Here is a 24,004-nt window from a genome sequence, read left to right on the forward strand (position 1 = left end):
GTAAATGTTGGGAGGACAATGTGTCATAATTAGGATATGAAAGTGTTTCAAAGATGCAGCAATTAATTGCATGTGAAGCAATGTGGTATGGTATTGGTATAATAGGGCAGAACATGATTGATGGATGAAGCTTGTCAGCTTTGGGGACAAACCAAGCAGAACCAAAAGATGGTCACTAAACATGACCTCAGGTAGCTTATTCAAAGATAACTTTCCTAATCTATAAAATGGGGAAATAACATTATATTAGAGGTTGGTTGTGAGTGTACTTGTCACACAGGAAGCACTAAAAAAAGTGAAGGCTACCATTTTAATAGTAAAAGTTGTTAACAGTAAATACATTTTTTTTTTTGAGACAGAGTTTTGCTCTTGTTGCCCAGGCTGGAGTGCAATGGCACAATCTCGGTTCACCGCAACCTCCTCCTCCTGGGTTCAAGCGATTCTCCTGCCTCAACCTCCCGAGTAACAGTAAATACAATATTAAGGTAAAAACAGAGCACTTTATTTGGTCACATAAAACTGACACGTGCTCATGTAAGCAAAAAAAGAGGTTGGAAAATGTGAAGGAGAGAACTGCAGAAAATATTAGAAGTAAATTGAGAGGATTGCGGGACCCCAGGAATTAAAAATACACTCATTAAATAACTAGCATGTCTTGAATGCCTGCTACGTGTCAGGTACTCTTCTAGATGCTAGGGATACAGTATCAAACAAAACACCTATGGAACTAGCATTCAAATATGGGCGACAAAGGTAGAATATCTGGCAGTTAAAATAAGGGCTAAGGCTAAAAAATGAAGCAGAGAAGGGATTATGAATTATGAAGTGCTAATAGCTAAGGTTGGGGAAGGGCATGTTAAGATTTTAGACAGGTTGGCCAGAAAAAGGTTCCCTGAGAGTGACTTTTAAGTAAAAGCTGAAGGATGTGGAGGAGTAAGCCATGTCAAGATCTGAGAGAAGAACATTATGGGCAGAGGAAAATGCACTTGCAAAGGCCCTGTGGTGGGAGTATTCCACCATGTTCTGGGAACGGTGAGGAGATCAGTGTGGCTACAGCAGAAGGAATAAGTGGGGCAGTAGCAGGATGATAGAGAGGCAACTAGTGGTTAGATTATTGTAGGACATTGAGGCACGTGCTGCGGACTTTGAGTTTTGCTCTGAATGAGATGAGAAGTCATTGGGTTTTGAGGAGTGACATGTTCTTTTATTTTAACAGCTACTTCAACAAGCATAGCTCAAAAAGGGAGGATGAGAGCAAGGAAGATGATCAGTGTAGAAGCTTTAAATCATGCATGTGAGAAATGGTAACGACTTGGAACTGAGTGGCAGAGTTGGGACACATAAAATGGGTTCGGATTATAAATAAAATTGTAAGTGCAGTCACTAGTATTTCTTAATGTATTGGATACAGTCTATAAGAAAAAGGGAAGGTAAAGATAATTCTAAGGATTTTGGTCTAAACAACTGGAAGGATGGAGGAGACTGAAGGAGAATTAGGTTTAGAGGGTTATCAGGTTCACAGTTTGTTGCCTGAAAAGTTTGAAATGCTTTTTAGACATCCATGTGGAGATGTCAAGAAGGCAGTTGGATATACAGGTCATGAGACAGAGAACATCACTTAGAAAGTGATTTTGGATAGAAAAGAGAAAATATACAAGGACAGAGCCCTGTGCATATTAACATGGAGAGTCTGAAGGAGATCAACAGCAACCAACAGAGCCTATGGTGAAGAAATGGCCTGAAGCGTGAGAGGAATAGCAGGGAAGTATGTGTTCTGAAAGCCAAGTGAAGATGTTTCATATTAACCATATGAATAAGAAAAGTGAAATGCCAGAGGAAAGAGATAGCTGAGACATGTAGCTGAGTTCATTTTACAAATTGAAGAAAATTAAAGTATATTTTCAGTGGAAAACAATAAAGAGAAAGATGACAAACTTGGATGAAGTCTTCACTGGAAAGAAGTAGCAAGAAAGAAAAAAACAGGACACCTGTGGTGTTTTCTCAAAATGTCCTAGTCCTGGCCATTTGTATCAGAAGCAATTGAGATGTTTGTTAAAACATGCAGATTCCTGAATCACAGTTGTTTATGACAGACCCAGGAATTTGTATATTTAGAAAGCTCCACAGGTGATTCTTATGTACATGACTAATGTTTAAAAAAAAGTAAAACAGGGAAATAGATTTCTAAGAATAAACGAGTGATAACGTAAGTGTGTAACTGCAGGGTGTAAACATGGAATAGGGTCAGCAGTTTGTGGTTCCCACTCTCATCATCTGTATTTTCATCAAATAACTGATTAGATTATAGCCATGCAGAAAAGGAATGAATTACTTTACACTCAAACTTAATTTCCCTTTCCCCCAAATATATTAGAAAGCTCAAATTGACATTTATTTTTCCATTTCACTTGCATGCTCAGTGGGGGAGGAATGGAAAATTGAAATTTGCAAGGCTTCCCGTGGGTTTGCCTCTGCCTCTAAGGCACACTTAGTCAATAAGTGCAGTAGGGCCCATCATTACATTGCTCATTATTCCACTGATTCAGTGAGTTTGCATGTCAAAAAGAATCCCCCTTTCTTTATGTAACCAGACCACACATACACATACACACAATTCTGATCTAGAACTGAGAGCTGCAGAAATCTATGGTAGGATTTCATGTCAGGCTTGTGGAAATCCATTCCAATGCTTCATGGGCAATTTCAGTTGTTCTCACATCAGCATGAGCTTTCACCTTCATCTTTAGGTTGTGAGAGATCTCCACTGTGTACAGTTGGTCAACAAGCACTGAAGGTACATGAAACTGCAGCTCTGCAGAAGGGACATTAAAACCGTAAGTGGGTTCTAGTTCAATGAACTCTAACTACATTTGGAAAGAATGGAAGGGATAAATGAGGGAAGCAATGTACACATTCAGAAGTAAGGAATACAGAGTCTTTAATATTTACCTTGTACCTTCTTATTTCAAATGCTGTACCTATCTCATTTTATCCCCTCAATTCTATTAGGTGGATGTTATTCCCTGTTTCATAGATGAAGAAGCTGAATCTAATTTGTCCAAGGTAAGTAAGTGATAAGATTAAATTTTCTATATTAGATGGTAGTTTCTATGTTTTTCTTCATTGTACCATCCAAACTGCCTTGGAATTCAGTGTTAATACTAGAATTGCTAAATTGAACTATAGATCTCGCATTACAATTCTATGTGTTATATCACTGAGAAACTAATATATCAAGCATGTAGGAAATATCTATGAAGTCTAATGATAATGATGATGAACTATCAAAGATTTTTAGATTGATAGCGGAAATAATGATGGTAAACTATCAATCTAAAGATTTGTAAGGTACAAAAACAGCCTATGGTTGCACAAGGAATTTCAGTATACAAAACCAGTGGGAAATTAGAAACGCAATATCCTTAGTGATGCACTTTCTCCACCTTAACACCTGTAACATCTTATCTGACCTCTACCACTCTAGGTTCTAGATCACTGAGTACTCTTTATCCAATGAATAAATGGTTTCTATTAGGTTGGTGAGGTTTTTGCCAAAAGTGCAATTACTTTTACACTAATCTAAACATTATGCCCCTGCAAGTACATTCTCTGGTTGAACTTGTTCACAAAAAACTAGATGCTCTGTGGGGCTGCTCCTCTAGCCTGCATGTCTCGACTCTTAATTATTCTTTTCTTCTTTTCTTTCATCTTGGCACTTAGTTCTGTCCAAAGACGGTCAGATTGCTAATTGATGGTCTTTTTGCTATTCTCATTTCTCCTTCACTAGGGGCCAATTTCTTCCTACACACTAGAAGTCTCTCCCAGTCATTTATTCTTCTTCTGACATATCCCTTTTACTCAGAATGTAGGTCATGTTGCTGTTTGGTTGGAGGAGGTGTTCTGTAATACTGGCAAATGGGCTGAGAAGAAAGAAAAGAAGTTGTAGTCCATTTCTCACCATAGACTCATTGTTGGGTTCTTGGCAAACCACATATCTTTCTTAGGTCTCAGTTTCCTTATCCATAAAACAAAGTATTTTGACTAAGTGCTCTCTATAGTCCTTACCCAATGTAACAATCCATAATTATTGAAATGATGATAGAAAACTGTGATGATTTTTTCAAAACTACATTCAGAGAACTACTGCATCTTTCTTACCTTAATTCTGTCTACAGTCAAACAAGCTGAACATACAAATCAATGTGAGTATAACCCATTATACATATTGTATATATTTTAAAGCAGTAAGTTTTTGGATGTAAACTTTCTTCTCTTAACAACATTTGTCTGTTTTTCAGATTATAAAACAGATACAATATCATCAGACAAAAATTGGAAAGCACAGAGCATATAAAAGAGGAAAGTTAAAATCACACACAATTTTTCATTCCAGTAATTATCATTACTTCCATTCTAATGTTCTTACTTGCTTGATTTTTTTCATTGTTTTTTAAAATAAAATGAAGGTTGTGTTTTTTATATCCTGCTTTTTATCCCTCAACATATTATCTTGGGTATTTTGTGTCTCATTAAAAATTCTGTGAAAGCATAATTTTTTTTTTTTTTTTTTTTGAGACTCACTGCAAGCTCCGCCTCCCGGGTTCACGCCATTCTCCTGCCTCAGCCTCCCTAGTAGCTGGGACTACAGGCGCCCGCTACCACGCCCGGCTAATTTTTTTTGTATTTTTAGTAGAGACGGGGTTTCACCGTGTTAGCCAGGATGGTCTCGATCTCCTGACCTCGTGATCCGCCCGCCTCGGCCTCCCAAAGTGCTGGGATTACAGGCGTGAGCCACCGCGCCCGGCCGAAAGCATAATTTTATTGCTGCTTATCGTTCTTTATTGTTGTGGTACTATGCTAATGCCATAATCTATGATTGTACATTTCACTTATTTTAATGTTGTATTATTTTCAGTGATAATGTATGGACATATGAATATCTGTGTACATATCTACATTTATTCAATTTTGTCAACATAAATTTCCAGAATTGAAATTCCATGGTCAAATATAAATATGTGTTAAACCTCTAGATGCAGTTATCAAATTGCTCCCCAGTAATGTGGTTCCCATTTTCATTTCTACTAGGAGATTCGAAAATATCAGTCACTCATTCTTTCCAACAATATGCGTTATCATTCAATCCTTGCCATTTTAATAGGTAAAATGATTTCTCATTATGTTTTTAATCTGCATGTATGTTATTATTTATGAGGTGAGGTCATTTTAAAAATATATGTATTGCCTCGTTGCCTTCTAGCCCTATATGATCAGGTCCTTCTTCCTTTCCAACCATCTTTCCAACATTACTCTACTCCAGCCACATGGTTCTTGCTGTTCCTAGGCTATGCTAACTTTGTTTTCACCTCAGGACCTTGATCGTGCTGTTGGTTTTTCTCTACCTGTCATGTATCCTTGCTTTCAAATCTTAGCAAGGCTCACTTTCACATTCCATTCTGTTCTGTCCAAATGCTGCCTCCTCAGAGAATCTTTCTATATGGCTTCCTCATCCTAAATAGCCTCTTCTTCTATTATTCTATAACCACCTCCCCTACTTTCCCATAACATTTGTTTGTCACCTAAGATTACATAATTTATTTATGTAATTTCCTCCTGTTTGCTTTTTTAATTGTCTCCTCATGAGAATAGAAGCTTCCTGAAAGGAGGGGACACGACTATCTTATTTATTTCAGTATTAACTCTCACCACTTAGAACGCCATCTAGCATATACTGGGTGCTTAATATTTGTGCAGCGAATTATCTGAATTTCACCTTTACCAGTCTTTTTATTTGGATATCTCTCTTTTTCTTATCGAAAAGATTCCAGTAGAATAACACCGTTAATCTTATTTATTTTTGGCTACTATATATACTACCCATATTTTTCCTAATTGAATTAGTCAGTTGTTTGTCTTTTAGGGGGATGAACGGGAAATGAAATATTTGAGTAAAAGTTTAAAATTTTCAGCAAGTCATGTTTGTTCAACTTTATTTTATGGTTCTCTTCTACAATATTATGTTCAAAAAGTCTTTCTGCAGACCAATAACTGATCAATATTCACATGTTGTTTCTTCAAGTTGCTTTGTTTTTATTGCTTAATTCTCAAATTCTGGGATTTATTTTGATGTTCAAATTCTGGGATTTATTTTGATGTATGTCATTTGTCTTATCTCTGTTCTTTAAACTGAATACAATAAAATCCAGAAATAATTTTAATAAATTATTTACCAACTTAGAGTTATTTACTCTGCACATGTCCCTGAGTAAATTAGGGGACAATACTATAGTTGAAAAGTTTCTTTTTCTGAAGCTTGGCATGTCTATCCCTGATTACAGACTCACTTTCTTCTCATTGATTATCCCTGGAACCATTCTGATATGTATGCAAGGACAGTTGTTATCTGTAAGATGTAACTCAAAAAGCACTGAAAACATATTTTTTAAAATGTGGGTACTGTTTCTACAACAGTGTTTGGATACCATTTTTTTTTCGACTTAAATGTGATCCAGTACATGTCAATAGTTTCGCATGTAGTATCTCCCTTAGTTCTCCCAGGAACAATGAAAATATTAATTCTATGTTACAAATGAAGAAACTGATACTTTAAGAAGTTAGAAACATTCCTAAGGCTGTCCAGCTAGGAAGTGGCAGAATTCTAGTATCTCAATGCCACTGATAAAAACTGCAGTAGAAATGTTGAGTGACTACTGTGTACCAGTACTGAGCCAGGTGTATTTCACAGCTTGTTTTGAAGAAACCTCTTACATCTATTTGACAGATACGGTAATGAAGATTTAGAGACTTGTTCAAGGTCATACAACTACTATGCTACACTGCTTCTAATAATACTGCTTCAAAATTTCCTTATTCTTTGGGTAAAAGTGGTTTTAGTTAATGATCTGTATAAACTAGCTTAAGCTAACTCTTGAAACATTGAGATGTAAAGATGTATAATGGCTCAAACTCAATTAAGGTGTTTTCGTAAAGACTAAACATATCTATTATAAAAACTCACCCATTCTATAAAATTGCACATTAAAAATAATAAGACCACTGGGAAAAAAAACAGAATTGGGACAGACCCCTCCCAATCTGTGGAATTTTGTAACCAGAACACTAAAAAACAAGAAAAAAGTACTAATACATTGAAAAAGACATGTTTCCAACTATATGATATTCTGGAGAAGGCAGAACTCTGGAATAAACAGTAGAAATATCAGTGATTTCTGGGTGTTACAGGGGCAAGATGGATGAATAGGCAGAGAACAGAGGATTTTTGTGGTAGTGAAATTATTCTGTATGATACTATAAGGTTTGAAACATGTCATTATATGTTTGCCAAAAGCCACAAAGTGAACCCAAGACAGAACCCTAATGCAAACTATGAACTTTGAGTGATGATGATGTGTCAATGCAGCTTCATAGATTGTAACAAATGTGCCACTGTGATAGGGAGTATCAATAGTTGGGACGCCTATACAGATGTGAAGTCAGGTTGTATATAAGAAGTTTCTGTACTCTCTGCTCAATTTTGCTGTGAATCTAAAACTGCTCTAGAAAATAAAGTCTCTTGGAAAATACACATTAAATTCCTAATAAGTAAGAATTACTTGGAAGCTACCTTTTTGAAAAAGTAGTAGAATAAGCCTGATGGAAAGGGTACAAAGAATGATTGATTTTCAGAGTTATTGCAACCACAGCCACCAGAGAAGACCACCCAAAGTTTGTGATGCAGAGCAAGTGACCAAACTCAGAACAAACCTGAAGTGAATGGGAAGTTACAATTCTGTATTCATCCATGACTCATCCTGTTAAGCTGTATCAGGAGAGTTGGTGCTCTGCTGCTGTTAATTTGTGGCATAAAACATTAACGTGCTGGGAAATATCAGATACAAAGGCACACCACTCTACATTATTCTAAATCATTCCCCTGTTTAGCAACCTTGTATGAGTTAATTCATTGTAGAAATTGTAGCAGAACAGACTTGAGTGGTCTATTTCTTTCTCAGCTCACAGTATTACTCCAGAGAACAGGTTGGCAGGATGCCTTACTCCGTGCTGTGTTGGAGTACAGGTTTATGGACACTTCCAAGGTGACCTGGGGGATCATTTCCATTTCATCCAGTCAGAAGGAAAATGATCTCTGAAGGTTTTCCTGGACCAGTCTTTGAAGAGGTGCTTATCACTTCCTCTCATATTCCATATTCTGGAATTCACTCTTATGGCCACACATAATGAGATAGAGCCAACGAATGATGTTAGTCTTCCAACTGTGTACCCATGAAGAGGAAAACATGTGTTTCATCCAGTGGTAATAGCCTATGCCACAAAATTATAACCAAATGCTGATTTTATTGCCAAGTTCAAATCTGGGTGGGCACACCAACTAGACGACTGAAACTGTAAACCTGCAAACACGGACTGCCCTAAAAGATCTATTACAGCACCACTTGTTTTATAAAGAGGTGATGATGAGGTTAAAGACTCATGTTTTTAGAGGGCAGTTATCAACATTTGTACTGTATATCAAATGCAGACATTTAATGCCTAATACCTGTTTAAAGGTAAGCACAAAGGTAAGCACATTGAATAGCTTACCTTTAATAGATTTTGTTCTTAAAGTTTTATAATATAATGCTTTTACTTTAGTTCTGTGACAGGAAAGATGAGGTGGCATGATAGATAGAAGAGCATGTGATTAGGTCAGATAACGTGGATTTCTAATTCTGATGCTAGCATAATCCACCTGTGACTTGGGGTAAAAAAAAAATTGATTGCTCTGAGCCTAAGCTTTCTTGTCTATAAAAAATGGAGAGGATGATACTGCATAGGGATGTTGTGCCAATTAAATGAAGTCTCCTTTAGAAATTCAGGACTCAATAAAAAGGCCAAGGGCTTTGGAATCAGAACAAATGAGGATTTAAATCATGGATGCACTTTATTACTCATGCGATCTTGAGCAAATTATCTAATCTCTCCCAGCTTTCAGTTTCCTAAACTAGAAAAAAGGAATTATGACATTATGGTATACTTACTCCTTGAATAGATGTATATCGCCTAATAATACACCTGGTGTTTTTATTCATTTAGCAAGTATTCATTAGTTATCTATAACGTGACCACTGGTGGTCATATTGTGTATTTGGGAGAGAGTTCCAAACACAACAAACAACATTCATGTCTTTCATGGAGTTTACTTTCTATTAGGGATTAGGGAAAGGAGAGATATAAGCAAAATAAGCAAATAAATGACTGAATAAGAAACTTTCCATTCGCAATTAACAATTTAAAAATAAACCAAATAATAAACTGGAGAAAGGCTTGGGGTAGAGTAGGGTTATGCTATTGTGTGTACGTTTGCGTGCCCCCCTCCCTCAAAATTCATATCTTGAAATCCTAAGCCCCAGTGTGATACTAGTAAGATGGGGCCTTTGGAGGTGTTTAGGCTCTTTTATAAGGGATTAGTGCCCTCATAAAAGAGGTTGGACGAAGATCCCTTGCCCCTTCCACTATGTGAGGACACAGTGAGAAGTTACCTTCTGTGAACCAGGAAATGCTCCTTCACCAGGCACTGAATCTGTTGGTGCCTTAATCATGAATTTTAGATTCTGGAATTTAAATTTTCAGAACTGTGATAAATACATTTTTGTAGTTTATAAGCTACCCAGTGTATGGTATTTAGTGATAGCAGCCCAAACAAATAAAGACAGGCTATTTTCCATAGAGTGGTATTAAAAATTATCTTCAAGGCGATGATTCTTGAGCTGAGAACTGAGTGATGTAAAGGAATAAAACAATTGACAATCAAAAGGGTTTCCCAGAAAGAGGCAACAGTCAAACAAAGACTGGTTGGAAGGAAAAGGCCAATATATTACACGTATATTTTAAGTATGGAAACAGAGAAATGAGAAAGGAGACTGCTTCTACAGTCCATGTGAAAGGAAATATTGTTTTGGAGCAGGAGAGTAGCAGTGGGGACTAGAAACACTGAACAGAGGCAGGAACATGTTTTGAAGCTATTGCCATTAAAATGTACACGAGAGTTAAGAGAAAGATAAATTGAGGATGACTATGAGGGTTTTTTTTTTTTGCCATGAATAGTGTGAAATGATAACAGATTATACATGGCAGATAAATTTTAAGTGGTAGCTATTATAATCACATATCAAAAATCTTCCATAAATTAAAACTTGGTTAATTAGATGATTCTTTTTCTTTTTAAGTAATTCTCCTCCCTCTCTTTCCCTACATTTTCCCCTTCACAGATTCAAGATCTTTAGAAGTTTAAGGGTTTAAATGTTTGATTATTCTTCTCCACTTCCTGTGGGGAACTGGGGACATTATGAAATAGACATAGAATATATAGAAGGCATTAAAATAAAATAAAAACACAAAAAGACTTCCAAAGAAGGTGGTGTTAGTATCATGAACTGTCAAATGTGAGTTCATCAGCCCTTTGCACCTGAAGCTAAAAATAAAGAAATTAAAGGTGTAGTCGTTCCTGGATTTGCTCTCAGTATCCTAAAAATTATGCCTCCACTATGTAGTCTAAATGCTTTCAAAACCTGAGAGACTATGGTGTTCTAGCAAAATTATTTCCCTACCCCCTTTTGGATAATTGGATGCCATTGAAGGACAAAAGAATTCCTCTGAATATGTAAGTAAGAAATACCGAGGGAAAAAAATAACTGCTAGATGCAGTAATTTTTCCTTCTGCAAATTTTTCATACTATTTTATGTTTGACAAAAGGAGAAATGTAGCTCCAAATGAGGAATATTAGAAAGCAACATTCAGGTCTCACAAAGTTTTAATTTGAAAAGTAGAATCTTTGACTTTTGCTGTGCATCTATTGCCGTGCTGTTTCCCTCAAAACAATTTTGTTATGCTAATATTTCTTCTCAAAAGAAATGTTCTAGTGGTCAGGCAAATACAATTATCATTGAGTATGAGATGGACCAAGGGAACTAAAGGTACTTAACTATGGAAAATAGAATTTCCTTATGACCTGATGTATCCTCCCTGCAGTCTACTAAGGATAAAACAATCATAAAACACACTAACACAATTCATTACTAATATAAATTTCCTTATAGCAAAATAATTAAGCTGACTTCTTTTAGCAAATTTAAGTGGAGAATGAGCAAGGCTATTGTAAGCAATCATGCAGAAATATCTACAGATAGATTCACCCACAAAAAAAAAATTACCCCAGAAAATGAAAATGAAGCACTTGTCTGGTCCTGATAATTGTAGCACTTAGCATGGTAGAGAGTCGGGCATTCAACTTAGATGAATATAAATTATTTATGTCTAACTCAGGGCCTCCAAACTACAAGTTTCATCTTTAAAATTGTAGTTTCTCAGTGGAGAGAAAAAAATGTATTAGCTTCAAAGCTGTGCACCTCATAATGCTTTCTAATAGACTTCCATGTCTGCATTTTGCATAAGCAGCACTGATGTTTTACCCTGAAGTAATTCTGTGGTCTTTCAGAGTTTACTATTAAGTTGCTAAGCATGAAGCTTGGCAATTGCTGTTTATTTTAGAGAAGTTTATTCTTCCATATCAAATCATAAAAACAAATGCATCTTTTGGGGGTTAGTAATACTACCATGTGTCATGCTTTTGATAAGTTCAAAATCCATTATAAATTATAAAAATATTAAGTACACAGTATCTATATTGATTATCAAAAGTGTATTGGGAAAATATTTTGACAAGCTTTTTTCCTGTGATTTCATTCTATTTCCTAAAATTTCTTTAAAAGCAGAGAGAAATTGTGATGAATGGATTCTCGGTTGCATAATCAACAAATAGCCAGTGAAAGCATGTGTGAGAAGACTGTCATTGGGAAATGTATGAAATACTTCTTGCCATTAAGGTCTCAGTAAATAACAATTACAACCACAGTTGATCAGGGCATTTCTTAACAGAATTTGTCTTTTTAACAGGTGAATGGCTCTCAGACATTTCTTCATTTCATTCTGAGCTGATATAACTAAGAACTCTTCAGTATGGCCACTATTGGGTAAAGTGATTCATTCATGACAATTGTGAAGGTAAAGAGTGGAATTGATAGCACTAGAAGTGCCAAATATAAGAAGAGTCCTAAAATTTATGAAATGATTCCTGGTATAAATATAAATAACTTCCTCTGAGCAACTCCCAGATAACCATTCTTCCACAAATAGCTTTATAGAAGGAAAATTTTGAGGATTTTTATTTGAAATCTAAAACCTTCAGTCCAGTTTTCTTGCTCATGTTGATATTATTTATTTGTCGTCATTTAGGTTCTTATTCAGATTTGGTGCTGCTTTCTACCTGTTTGTAAGCTCAGCATGCATACTAACAGTGGGGCCTGATGGGGAGGTGTTTGGTATATGAGGGCTCTGCTTTTTTGAATACATTAATGCCACTATTTAAAAAAGCCTTTAAAATTCACTTCCCTCTACTCTTCTGCCATGTGAGGAACAGGATTCCTCCCCTTGCAAGATGCAGCATTCAAGGCACCCACCTCCCAATACTGATCCATCGGTGATCAAGTTTCAACATGAGTTTTGGAGGAGACAAAAACATTCAAACCATAGCAATTTTAGAGCATTGTGTTTCTTTATTATTGTATATATAGACGGCATGATTGTCATTTTTTGATAGCAGATAAATTGCTGATCATTATATTTTAATAGACCATCAAAGGTCTCTCCTACTTTCTTTCTGAATGTCTCTCTCTCCTCCTTTGAAATTCTGATGAACTTTTAATAAAAATTCAAAACTGTTTGTTCTATGTTTTTATAGATGTAATAGATAACCTGAGGTTACCCCCATCAACACACACACACAGGAACACTCAGCTACTAAAATATAAGGTAGTCATTCCTGTTCTAGTTAGAATTTTTTTTTTCAGTTGCAAGAAACAGTGGCTCATTCAAGCTTACTCCTGAAAAGGGAAACTTATTGTAAGGAGTCAATGGAGGGCTTCATATCTATTCAAGATCAGGAGTGAAATGAGGTCAGGCCTCCCTAAGGTGGATTCCAGGACCTGGGAAGTGAAGGACAGAGGCTGCTTTTCTCTTGAAGGCAAAGGACTTCAATATCCTGCTTTTGCCTGGTTTTCAGCTCTCTGCTCATCTATCTCACAACCACTTCTCTGTGAGATTCTTATCTTGTATAACTTCAAAGGCTTGGGGCTTTTTCACTGCCTCGATAGACCAGTTCTATAAACTTTTCAGAGAAAGTGCTCATCATTGACTAGATCTCTTTCCATGTTATTACATGGTTCATATTGCTAAGTGATAGTCTGATTGGTTCACCTCATCTTGTAAGTTCAGTCTCACAAGCTATAGAATAGAGCTAATCTTTGTAGATCAGAACTATTTATTGTTTACCCAATCAGCTGCAGCAGAAATACTTAGGGTAGGGGATGGAGTGAAGGGAGATGGAGGAGACGTGGTGAGGATATTTGGCATAATTTCTGCTCAGCTGATACAATGGGCTGGGACTATTTCAGAAACATAAGGTAACAACAGGGAATGAATGGCATTTCTAAAAATTTTTAAACTTATGCACCCAAAAGTGCATCTATGGCAACTATGCCATTTCTTTACATTCCATTTCATAATAGAAAACACACATTAAATTCATGTTCTATTTCATATAGCCATTGATGATATAGGCTAATATATATCCATAAACACAGTTTTGGAAGGAGTGATAAACTACATTTTCCCCAAGTTTGCTTTGAGAATGATGCTGAGTTGGGTATATGACATCACAGCAGTTGCTGAGATTTACAAATAACATAATTCTTAGATCAATAAATGTCAGCACACAAAAAAATTAGATAAAACTTTTTCATATGCATGTTAGTTTGGAAAAACATGATGATATATGTTACATGCGTTGATGGATAAATAGATTATGTAAAGACATTCCATGCAGTATGAGACTAAATATTTATTTGATAAGGTGTATTATCATTACTATGAGAAAATAATGCCAGGGACTGTATTCATTAAAATTTGGCAGTCTGCACTCAGGCCATAGAATGCACGGAGCATTCTTCCATGTCATACATGTAGCTGGAGACCCATAATTGGGATTGTAGAAATAACCTCTAGATTTGAGCTTTGTCTTTTAACTTGTTAGCAGGGATGCTGTTGAACAAGTCAGTTAACCATTCTAAGCCTGTTTCTGTGTTTTTAAAATGTTGTGTCAAATAATTTAGTGTGTATGTAAGCACTTTGTAAACTATAAAGCACTACTGAAATATTCAATACTCTCACTCCCTTTCAGGATGTAGAAAGAGGAACAATGGTGAAGGAGACCATCTGTCTAGTCCAATTCCAATGCTTTTGTATGGAGATCATCTATAATGGATGACCAGTTATCTTAAAATCACTAGAAGGAACTAACACTACAATTAAATTCATGTCTTACTGTAAACTCATTTATTGTAGCATTTAATCTTGTGTTGTTCAACAGAAGGGATTGAAAATATATAGCTTGAGTTCACTTTCCAAAGCTAATGCAATTGTTCTCACATTGTTCTACAAGAAAAAGAACATCTAACAAGAAGGAAGGAAGGAAGGAAGGAAAGAAAGACAGAGAAAGAAAGAAAGAAAGAAAGAAAGAAAGAAAGAAAGAAAGAAAGAAAGAAAGAAAGAAAGAAAGAAAGAAAGGAAGAAAGAAAGAAAGAAAGAAAAGAAAGAAAGAAAAAGAAGGAAAGGATGATGTCTCCTCTAATCTAGCACTTTGTGCTCTCAAAGGCAAGTGTTCCTTGCCAGGTCAGTGAGATCAGGTAAGTGTGACACAGTGCTTTGGTTAGTTAGCATAGATTTAATCTTGTTTCCATAGAAACATGGCTTCATTTCTGAAATTGGTCAGACATTCTTATAAAATGATTGTGAGAACACTTTTCAGCTAGCATTTTTTTCTAGCTAGTACGAGATGCTATAACAACTCTGTCCTAACGCTATTTCTTTCCCTATATTTTGAGATGCATTAAGTGGTATATTTAAAAATGTAATTCAGGACATGGGACTTGGCAAATGCAAATTCACACTTCATGCTTTTACTTATCAGTTCAAAGTATTACTTCCATAAGCAATAGAAAATACAGTGCCAGGTGTTAGTAACTTTTCACTGTTTTAACTTGGGTTGGGTTACTGGGGTGGCTATGCCTGGCTGGCCATGGAAAGCGCGTAGATGGACATAAGTAAAACTCCTAGATTTTGCAGGGAGGACCTAGAGAAAGAGAGGTTGCCCTAATCCCAGCAGAGCAAAAAATTTGACTCATAACTTAAATATTCAGCCAATGGCAACAAGACTCGCTGAAACCAAAAAAATGTGGTCTTACATATTCTTTAAAAAATGTTTCTGGTGCTATTGTGACTTGGGGGTGTATAGGGCTGAGAGCTCAGGATTTCATGTGGCTTTAGCATGGTGGCTCTCCACTCTGTGATGGCTGCCATAGCCATTCAGCTTGGGATGCTCCTCTGTAAGGTACAAGAAGGCAACAGGAGCTATATTCTTCTACTCCTATCAGGGTCTCATAGCTTCCTTTGCATGACTTGTTGGCCACCTTGGAAGTAAAGCTTGAAGAGTCAAATTTTTCATTTTTATCCTTCTTCATCCCACTCCCAGACTCTGTTCTGGTCTGATACTGTTACTTATGTTTTATTCTATTAAAAGCAAGAAAGGAATTCTGGAAACATTTTCCTTCCATTTCATCTCTCTTCTGCTTTCAATAATTCTGTATGTCAGAGGTGAATCTATTTTTGTTTTGCCCTAGCATATATTATTTGCTTGAGATGGATTACTGAAGAAATACATTTTTTTCTATAGTGTATTTCTCTCCCTCTTTTTTTTTTTTTAACAAAAATAGAGGTATGGTCTTGCTTTGTTGCCAAGGCTGGTCTCCAACTCCTGGACTCAAGCTATCTTCTTGCCTAATTCTCTCAAATTATTGGGATTATAAGTGTGGGCTATTGTGCCTGGCCGAGAGTATATTTCTCTGAAAAGCAGAAAAGCTTCATTTCTGTAAAATAAACAGGGAATGTATGGGCTGAGAAAAAAATTATAGATGAATGTTTTATTTCATTTAGGCTAGGGATTTCCAAAAGTATGGACCTATGGCTGACCTTTTGATTTTAAATAGCATCATTGTTAGTTATTCAAAAATGTGAGATGGTGATGTGAATGGTAGAACAACATTTTTATTGGCAGAAACCTGACATAATTCTGGACCTGTTTAGCTTACCTCTATATTACTGTTTATTATTTCTGCATGGCATGTGCCCCCTGTGTAACAATAAAGACCCAATTAAGTGAAAAATGCCTTCTCTATTGGTAATGTTAAAAACAGTCCGTTTGACTCTAACTTTTATTCACTATCTAACATGTATGTTGCACAAGGATGAAAAAGACTGAAGATGTAAAAAGCATAGAAATCATGGTCTCAGAAAAATGCTTCAGTGTCTTCCCTTCTTTTAATGAAATTGAAATGTTTTAATGTATCCCAGGACACTGCAACATCTGGACCCGCCTTTCTCTCCTTTTTTGTTCTTTTCTTTGCTCTCAAACTCTAGTCACACTGGCTTCCATTTCTTTTCATGAACATGCCAAGCTCTTACACACCTGAGCCTTCTCACATGAGTGTGAACATTATTCCTGGCCTCTTTATTTAGCTGCTTCCAGTCCCTTTGGTCTTACGTTGCAATGAAGAGAAATTCCCCACTAGCATCAGAATAGATTCTAATCATTTTCTTCACTATTATCTTTGAATGTTATGCTATTTCAATTATAGCATTGTCATTTGTATTAATTTTATTATTTGCTTGTCTACTTTGTTGCTTGTTTCCCTTCTCTGAGAGGTAAGTACAATATAATAATTATGAGTGCAAGATAGGATTCATCTCAGTTTTACCACTTTGCAGCCATATAATCCTGGGAAAGTTATTTAATTTCTCTGTGCTTCAGTTTCCTTATCTGCAAAATGGAGGCAACAAATTACCTCATAGAATTGTGGAGACTAATGAGTTAACAAAGGCAAAGCCTTTAAAATAGTATTTCACATATTATAAAATCTCAATAAATGTAGCTATTATTATTAGATTATTAGCTAAAGTATTAGATAGATGTTTAAGATTAGATATTAGTTTATAATATCTTAAATAATGTCTGACACATATCAGTTATGCAATAAAATTCATAATTTTTTATTGAAAGAAAGAAATGAGTGAATATATAAGTAACAATCAAAGGGACAGGAGCAGTAGAAACACCTCTGACGTGACAATACAAACTTCTAGACACTAGGTTAATTTCTACCATTTTCTCTGTAACTTGGGGTAAAATATATAACCTTCTTTCATATCAGTTTCCTAATAAATAAATAATATATTTGGACTAGATAACCTCTTATAAATCTTCCAATGTAAATAGTATATGATTCTACACTAATCTAGGTCACTGTGAGTTTAGCATTTTGCTCTCCTTACAATTGTAGAATTATCTGTAAGGACTTACATCACCTGTTCTTTCCCAGTCTTACTGGGTATCTGAAGGATCTGTGATCATCTGGAGTCTTCCCCAGGTACTTAGAGGCCCCTATGATTAAATCCATTTGAAGAGCTTTCTTCTGGAGTCTTACAAGGATTGATTTGTAGTAAGATAACACACAATGAACAAAAATAACCAGTATTATTTTTCAAGTGACTGTTATATTTCAGTTTCTATCTCAGGTCCCTTGCATGTATTATATAATTAAATGCAACATCCCTAAAACACAGGCATTTTTATTCCCGTTTTACAGATGATAAAACAGATCTCCATTTTATAGATGAAAAAATGTTGCATTTTACAGACGCAACATCCCTACAACATAGGCATTTTTATCCCCATTTCACAGGTGATTAATACAGAAATGAATTAAGCAACTTGCTAAGGACAGTAAGTGAATTCAGCACTTTGGAATCTATGTTTTTGAATGAGCAAGTGATTGAGAAAAGGAAGAAATTTTAAAAAATGAACCAAATCTCTTCCAGTAAGAAAAGTAGTTGATGAAAGCATATTTTCAAAGCATAGAAAATTTATTTGCAGTGAATTTGAAGACTCTCTGGACCCCTATTCTTCACTTCAACCAAACCTATTCCTTAGAGATGATTCTTGCAACTCATACCAGATTTTCTACATCAGAATTCTAGGAGTGAAACACCAGTTTATTATTTTTAATGAACAGAGTAGGTGATTCTTATGCTCAATATAATTTGAGATCCATTAATCTAATCATTTTGTTTCTTATTCTTTTTATTTTTTCCTACACTTCTTTCCCCGATGCAGCTTGATTCCACTTCCCTGTTTACATGACTTGGAAGAAATACTTTATTATATTAAAAGATCTCTTGCCACTACACGTATTCAACATTTTGTCCATTCTCCTTTAGTTACATCATTTTACAAAAAGTTGAATCAATATCACCAGCCATGTCTTGTTCCTATGCCTGATCTCATAGATGTCATTACATTAATCATCAGTTGGAAGAGTGGACCCTATTAGTAAGCTGTGGTCACCAACTTACCTGTATTCTCAGAAATATTTTATGCATTCTTAATCTATTCTCTTCCACTGTTTATAAATTTTAATGCAAAATATTTTCCATTCTCTATAAGCCTTCTCTGTCTTTACCAGCCTATTTTTTTCCTCTGAAAGTGCTATGCTTGACCACGAACCTGAAACTCAGCCCACATTGCTCCCTCTGCCTGGAGTGCCCAGCTCTGCCCTTACTTTCGTAGATCATATCTACCTAAATTTTGTATTCATTTTAAATATTTCCTCCATATGAAATATTTCCTGACATCTTCAGGTAGACTTAACTTCTTTGTTCTTTGAAATCCCATTAAGATTTCTATCATAACACCATATTTATCATCCAACCTGGGGCACTTTAGAAAGTGAAAGTATGCTAGCAAAAATTACATTAATCCCGTAAGTTTAAATTGGAATTGTCCTGAGAAAATTGGAATGTGTGGTTCCTTTATTTGTAACTTTTATGTATGTGTTTACACGACTATCTTCTCCTATTAAGATCGGCATTGATAGTTGCCATATTTACCATTTTATCTCCAATTTCTAGCATACTTCCTGGTTGGTTGAGTGACGAGTAAATGCACATTGAGCTCATAACAAGCATCAAAAGGAAAAAGAAATTACAGGGGTCTAGGCTCACTGTGGATCAGGTTGGTGAGGTTTTGTTTTTGTTTTTGTTTTTTGCAGTTCCTATTCTGTTCATCCACTTTCTCGCCCTTTCCCTCCACTTTGGCATAGTACACATTCTGCTCATTCTTTCTCATTCTGTTTTGTTATTTGCTCTTGGGCTTAGATCAGGAGTTGAAAAAGATATAACCAGAGGTAACTCATAAATGTCAAATAAAAATGTTTTCTCTTGAGTGTTTTTATAACATTGAGTATTTTCTTACTTTTGTTCTACTTTGCCAAGTATTTTGGAAGATCAAAGATGTTTTCCTCAAAATTGCTTTACCTAAACGTCTTTGTTGCTTCAGTTGCTTTAAAGTAAAATTGTCTAAAATCTGCTATTAATCTTGGTCTCCTAATGCATTGACAGTCATGCCAAGCTCAGTGAATAATTATGAAATAACTTTAATTGCTGACGTTTTTCCCCTCTCTTTTCATGCTATGGTACCTTCCTCCATTCACCCATTTGGCATGCATTGAGTGCCCACTGAAGGTAGGAGGCTGTTATAGGTGCCAGGGATTCAGAGAGGAATGAGACATTGGCCTTGCCCTCAATTATTACAATCAAGCAAGTAGCTGCTCCTGATGGTTTAAGCCACTCACCCCAAAACACTGCTTTAATCTATTTTGGGCCTCACATTTCATGTGTTTCTCCTCCCACCCTCCCCACACATTAAAAACATACCCATCATCTGGACCATTTGTAAAAAATTTCCATAAGCGACAGTAAACTCATGGTAATTATGAAGAATGCATTCATTTAAAGGAAGGTAAGGTACTCTGACCAAAAGACTATATTAAACAATATAGTAGCTGTCTGGTGATTGGGGGCTAAGAGGAGAGACAGAAGGATGTGATTCCCAAGGGGTACAAGGAAGCTTTTAGGGATCATGAATATATTCATTATTGTGATTATGGTGATGTTTTCATAGGCATATACCTAAGTCAAAATATGATAAATTTTACAGTTTAAATACATCTAGGTTATTGTATGTCAATTTGGCATCAATAAAGCTGTCAGAATACCGTGGCTTAAATAAGATGGGTGTTCATTTTTCTCTCATATAAAAGTGTGTTTTGTAGTTTGTCATGGAAGTTCTCCTCCTGAGATCATTCATGGACCCAGATTCGTTCCATCTTTTTGATTCTTCATCTCCATAGGGTGTTGTCTTCATGTGCAGTCAATGTCAGTTATCGGCTATATCTTCTGGCATACTCCATGAGAAGGAGATAAAAACAAACTCCAGAATAAATGAGTGATCTTTAGTCATAGCTGATGTGGAAGTTGTATTTATCCCTTCTAGTCATATTATTTTTCCCAAATTTAATTATGTAGCCACACCCATCTGTAAAGAAAACTAGCAAATATAGACTCTAACCAGATGGTTTGTGTTCAATTAAAACTCCATTAGAAAATCAGAAAATAAGAATATAATTTTGGGAGACAAGTAGCAATCTGCCACAGTAACTTTATTTACTGAGTGCATAATCTGTGCTAGCCCCTGTGCTAATTGCTTTACCATATTACCTAATTAGCTCTTTTTAACCCTTCTATGAGAAAGAGGGTATCACTGGCTTTACTTAACAGATGTGTAAACCACATTGGGACACGAAGGTTGCATGTTGCATAATTTCATGGTCATTATTCATATAGACTATGTAATGCATTTTGCCCCTGGTGTTGTGCAATAGTTGGTCTTCACAACTGAGTTCTGTGGCCTTCTCTAGGGCTTAGCAAAATTTATGAACGTTCCTAAATTACTTGCACAACTGGTAAGTGGCAGAGCTGGGATTACAACCTGGAAGGCTGCAGAGCTTGTGCTCTTAGTAGCCATGCTAAATTGTGTGCTGACATATTAAGCAGTGACAGTGGCTTAATGTGTTAGCCCTCTCAGGTTAAAACATTGAGCCTTTATAGAGGAAAACTCTACTCACATGCTACATCAGTGGTTGGCAATTTTTTTCTGTAAAGAACCAGAGAGTAAATATTTTAGGTTTGTAGCCCATATGGTCTCTGTCACAGATATTCAACTCTACCATTGTAGCATGAAAGCATCCATAGACAATATGTAAATGAATGAGAATGGCTGCGTTCCCATGAAATTGTATTTTCAAAACAGGCACTGGGCCAAATTTGGCTCACAGGAAGTATTCTATTGACTCCAGATTAGAAAGGAATTTTAAGCCAATGCAGGGTATATTAGGGCAGGTTGGTATTTTGGGTGTTCCTCATGTACATTGCAAATGACTTTTATCTACATGTGCTGCCATCTGGATTTACTGCTAACCCATAGGGAAATAGAAGCCATAGGCTGGCATTTGAGCTGCTGCTCTGAGTCATTCTACTTTGTACTCAAAGAGCTTAACTCTTAAATTTTAATTTCTAGATTTTAAATATTACCATGCAGAAACTGTTTTCTTTCTCTAAATATCAAGAGACTAGTGAAAGAAATTAAAATTCCAAAGAGATTGAGATAATAGAAATTACTTTCCTATTTTTTTTAATCAGGTGCCATCCCTTCCCGCATACCCTGCACTCTATATCCTGAATTATTCATCATATCTTCAGCAGACCATGCTCTCTCATGCTTCCTCCAGGCCTTTGCATTGCCATTTCCTCAAATTAGACTCTTTCTCTCATCTCTTCTTGGTCAATACACAACCATCTTTTAAGGAGTAAGGCAAATAGTACTTCTACTCTGAAGCTTCTATTGCTCACCCTCTTCTTGCCCCTAACAGCAGATTACTTTTCCCTTATCTTCGCTTCTATAGAATTTTTAATTTTATCATTGAGTTAACCATGCATTTGTCTGTCCTCCTGATGAAGGGTTAACATCTTTGAGAAGTAGAAATATGATTGTTCATTTTCATCTCTTTTACACCTGGGATAGTGCCTGGCATATAATAAAAACAGCCAATGCTGCTGAATAAATGAATGAATAATTTGTACTTAGCAAAGTGCTGTTGTGTATTGGTGACATGGATGTAGTCATGATTGATAAATATTTATTAAATAACTTAGTTAAACCACATAGGGGCACAAATGTTGTTTCTATTCTAGATGAGATACTATTCTTTATTAAAAGGGATTGAAATTTTGAGGATTAATAAATGATATGGTGAGCTCATCACTTTTCCTTTTTTCAATAAAAATTCTATATAAGGGGTCAATTTGCTTTGCTTTGCTGTTTAAAACCCATGAGTGGTTGCTCATTTCCACTCAGATTAAGAGCCAAACTCTTTAGCACAGTGGTTCTCAACATGGCCGCACATTAGTACCACCTGGGGAGCTATTGGGAGATTCCCAGGTAATGCATGGGCACCAACTCAGACCAATTAAATCAGGAACTCTGGGAGGGGGATCCAAGCATCAGAATGGTTTGATGCTCCCTAGGTAATTACAATAGGCAGCAAAGGCTGAGAACCACTTAGCATAACCTGCAGTTATAGTTCTCACATGTGGTTGTTCCCCATGATAAAAACTTTAAATTTTAACTCTAATGTATTTGGAAGCAATCTTATCTGCTTATATCTCACAGGGATCACTGGATACTGCAAGGCAATATAGATGGTAGATGGGCAAGAGTGGAAGATAAGTGGACGAGTTAGGTGGCTTTTGATAGAGTAAGTTATAATTGTAACAGTCAATGAATCTAGGAAAAAAACATATTATATACTTAATTCCCAGTTACCCATATGATTCAGTTAATGAGACAAGGTCACTTTTAGAGCACTACAGTAAATTACAGTTTTATTGTACATATATGTCACATTCGTTATGCTATTTATTGCTTTTAAATGTTTGAAGGACCAGGTGTCAAAAGCTTTATGTAATTCTGTCTGACTTGCAAACATCTCACATATGTAATCTGAGATAGCCACTGACTTGTAAACTTTTATAGTGCATTTTAAAGCATATAAAATGTAATAGGATTTTGAATAATCACTTTCATTTAAAATTTCATAATTAATATGCACACAAATTAAAGTTTATTAAGAAGTAAATGCCTAATGAGCAGTGGGGCAAAATAAAGTGTTGCTGAATTAAGAAAGAAGCATTTTTATTACACATTTCATTATATTTCAGTGCTGTTGTGTGACTTTTGCACTTCAGTGCTTCCATCAGGTCCTCCAAATTCTTAAAAGCCTGCCAAGATGTGTCATGTAGCTGCTTCATGTTCTTCTGTCCAAACCTAAATGAAGCTTTGTTTAACTGAAATCCCATTATGGGACATTGAATGTACCACCCATTTATTCACCAAGGAAATATCTATTGATCACCTACTTTGTGTGCTACATTGTAGTAGGTCCTGCCATTGATAAAATTAGCATAACCTCTTCCTTAATGGAAAATGGAAGCTAAAGGATCTGCAATCTAGTAAATTCATGCATTCAACAAACATTTATTGAGCCTCTACAGTATTCAAAGCATTTTTCTAAGAGTTTGGAGACTTGGCATTGAATGTAACATGGGGAAAAAAGACTGGTCAAGTGACATGATGACAGAGTGAAAGCAAGTATGTGAATTAGTGGTCTATAAAGTCAAAAGTGTTATGTATCATAAGGCACCAGCAGATTAAGTGCTATGGGAGAACAGAGAAGGGAGAGATTACATCAACTGGAGGATTGCAAGGAACCAGGGACTTCATGAAGGGCAAGACATTGTATATGGACCCTGAAGCATGTGAAAGATTGTGTATTAAGTGAAAATATGTTTCTTTCTAAAGCACTTACATGAGCAAAGGCAAGA

Source organism: Pan paniscus, chromosome 9, assembly GCF_029289425.2.
Source record: "Pan paniscus chromosome 9, NHGRI_mPanPan1-v2.0_pri, whole genome shotgun sequence".
Classification (NCBI taxonomy): Eukaryota; Metazoa; Chordata; class Mammalia; order Primates; family Hominidae; genus Pan; species Pan paniscus.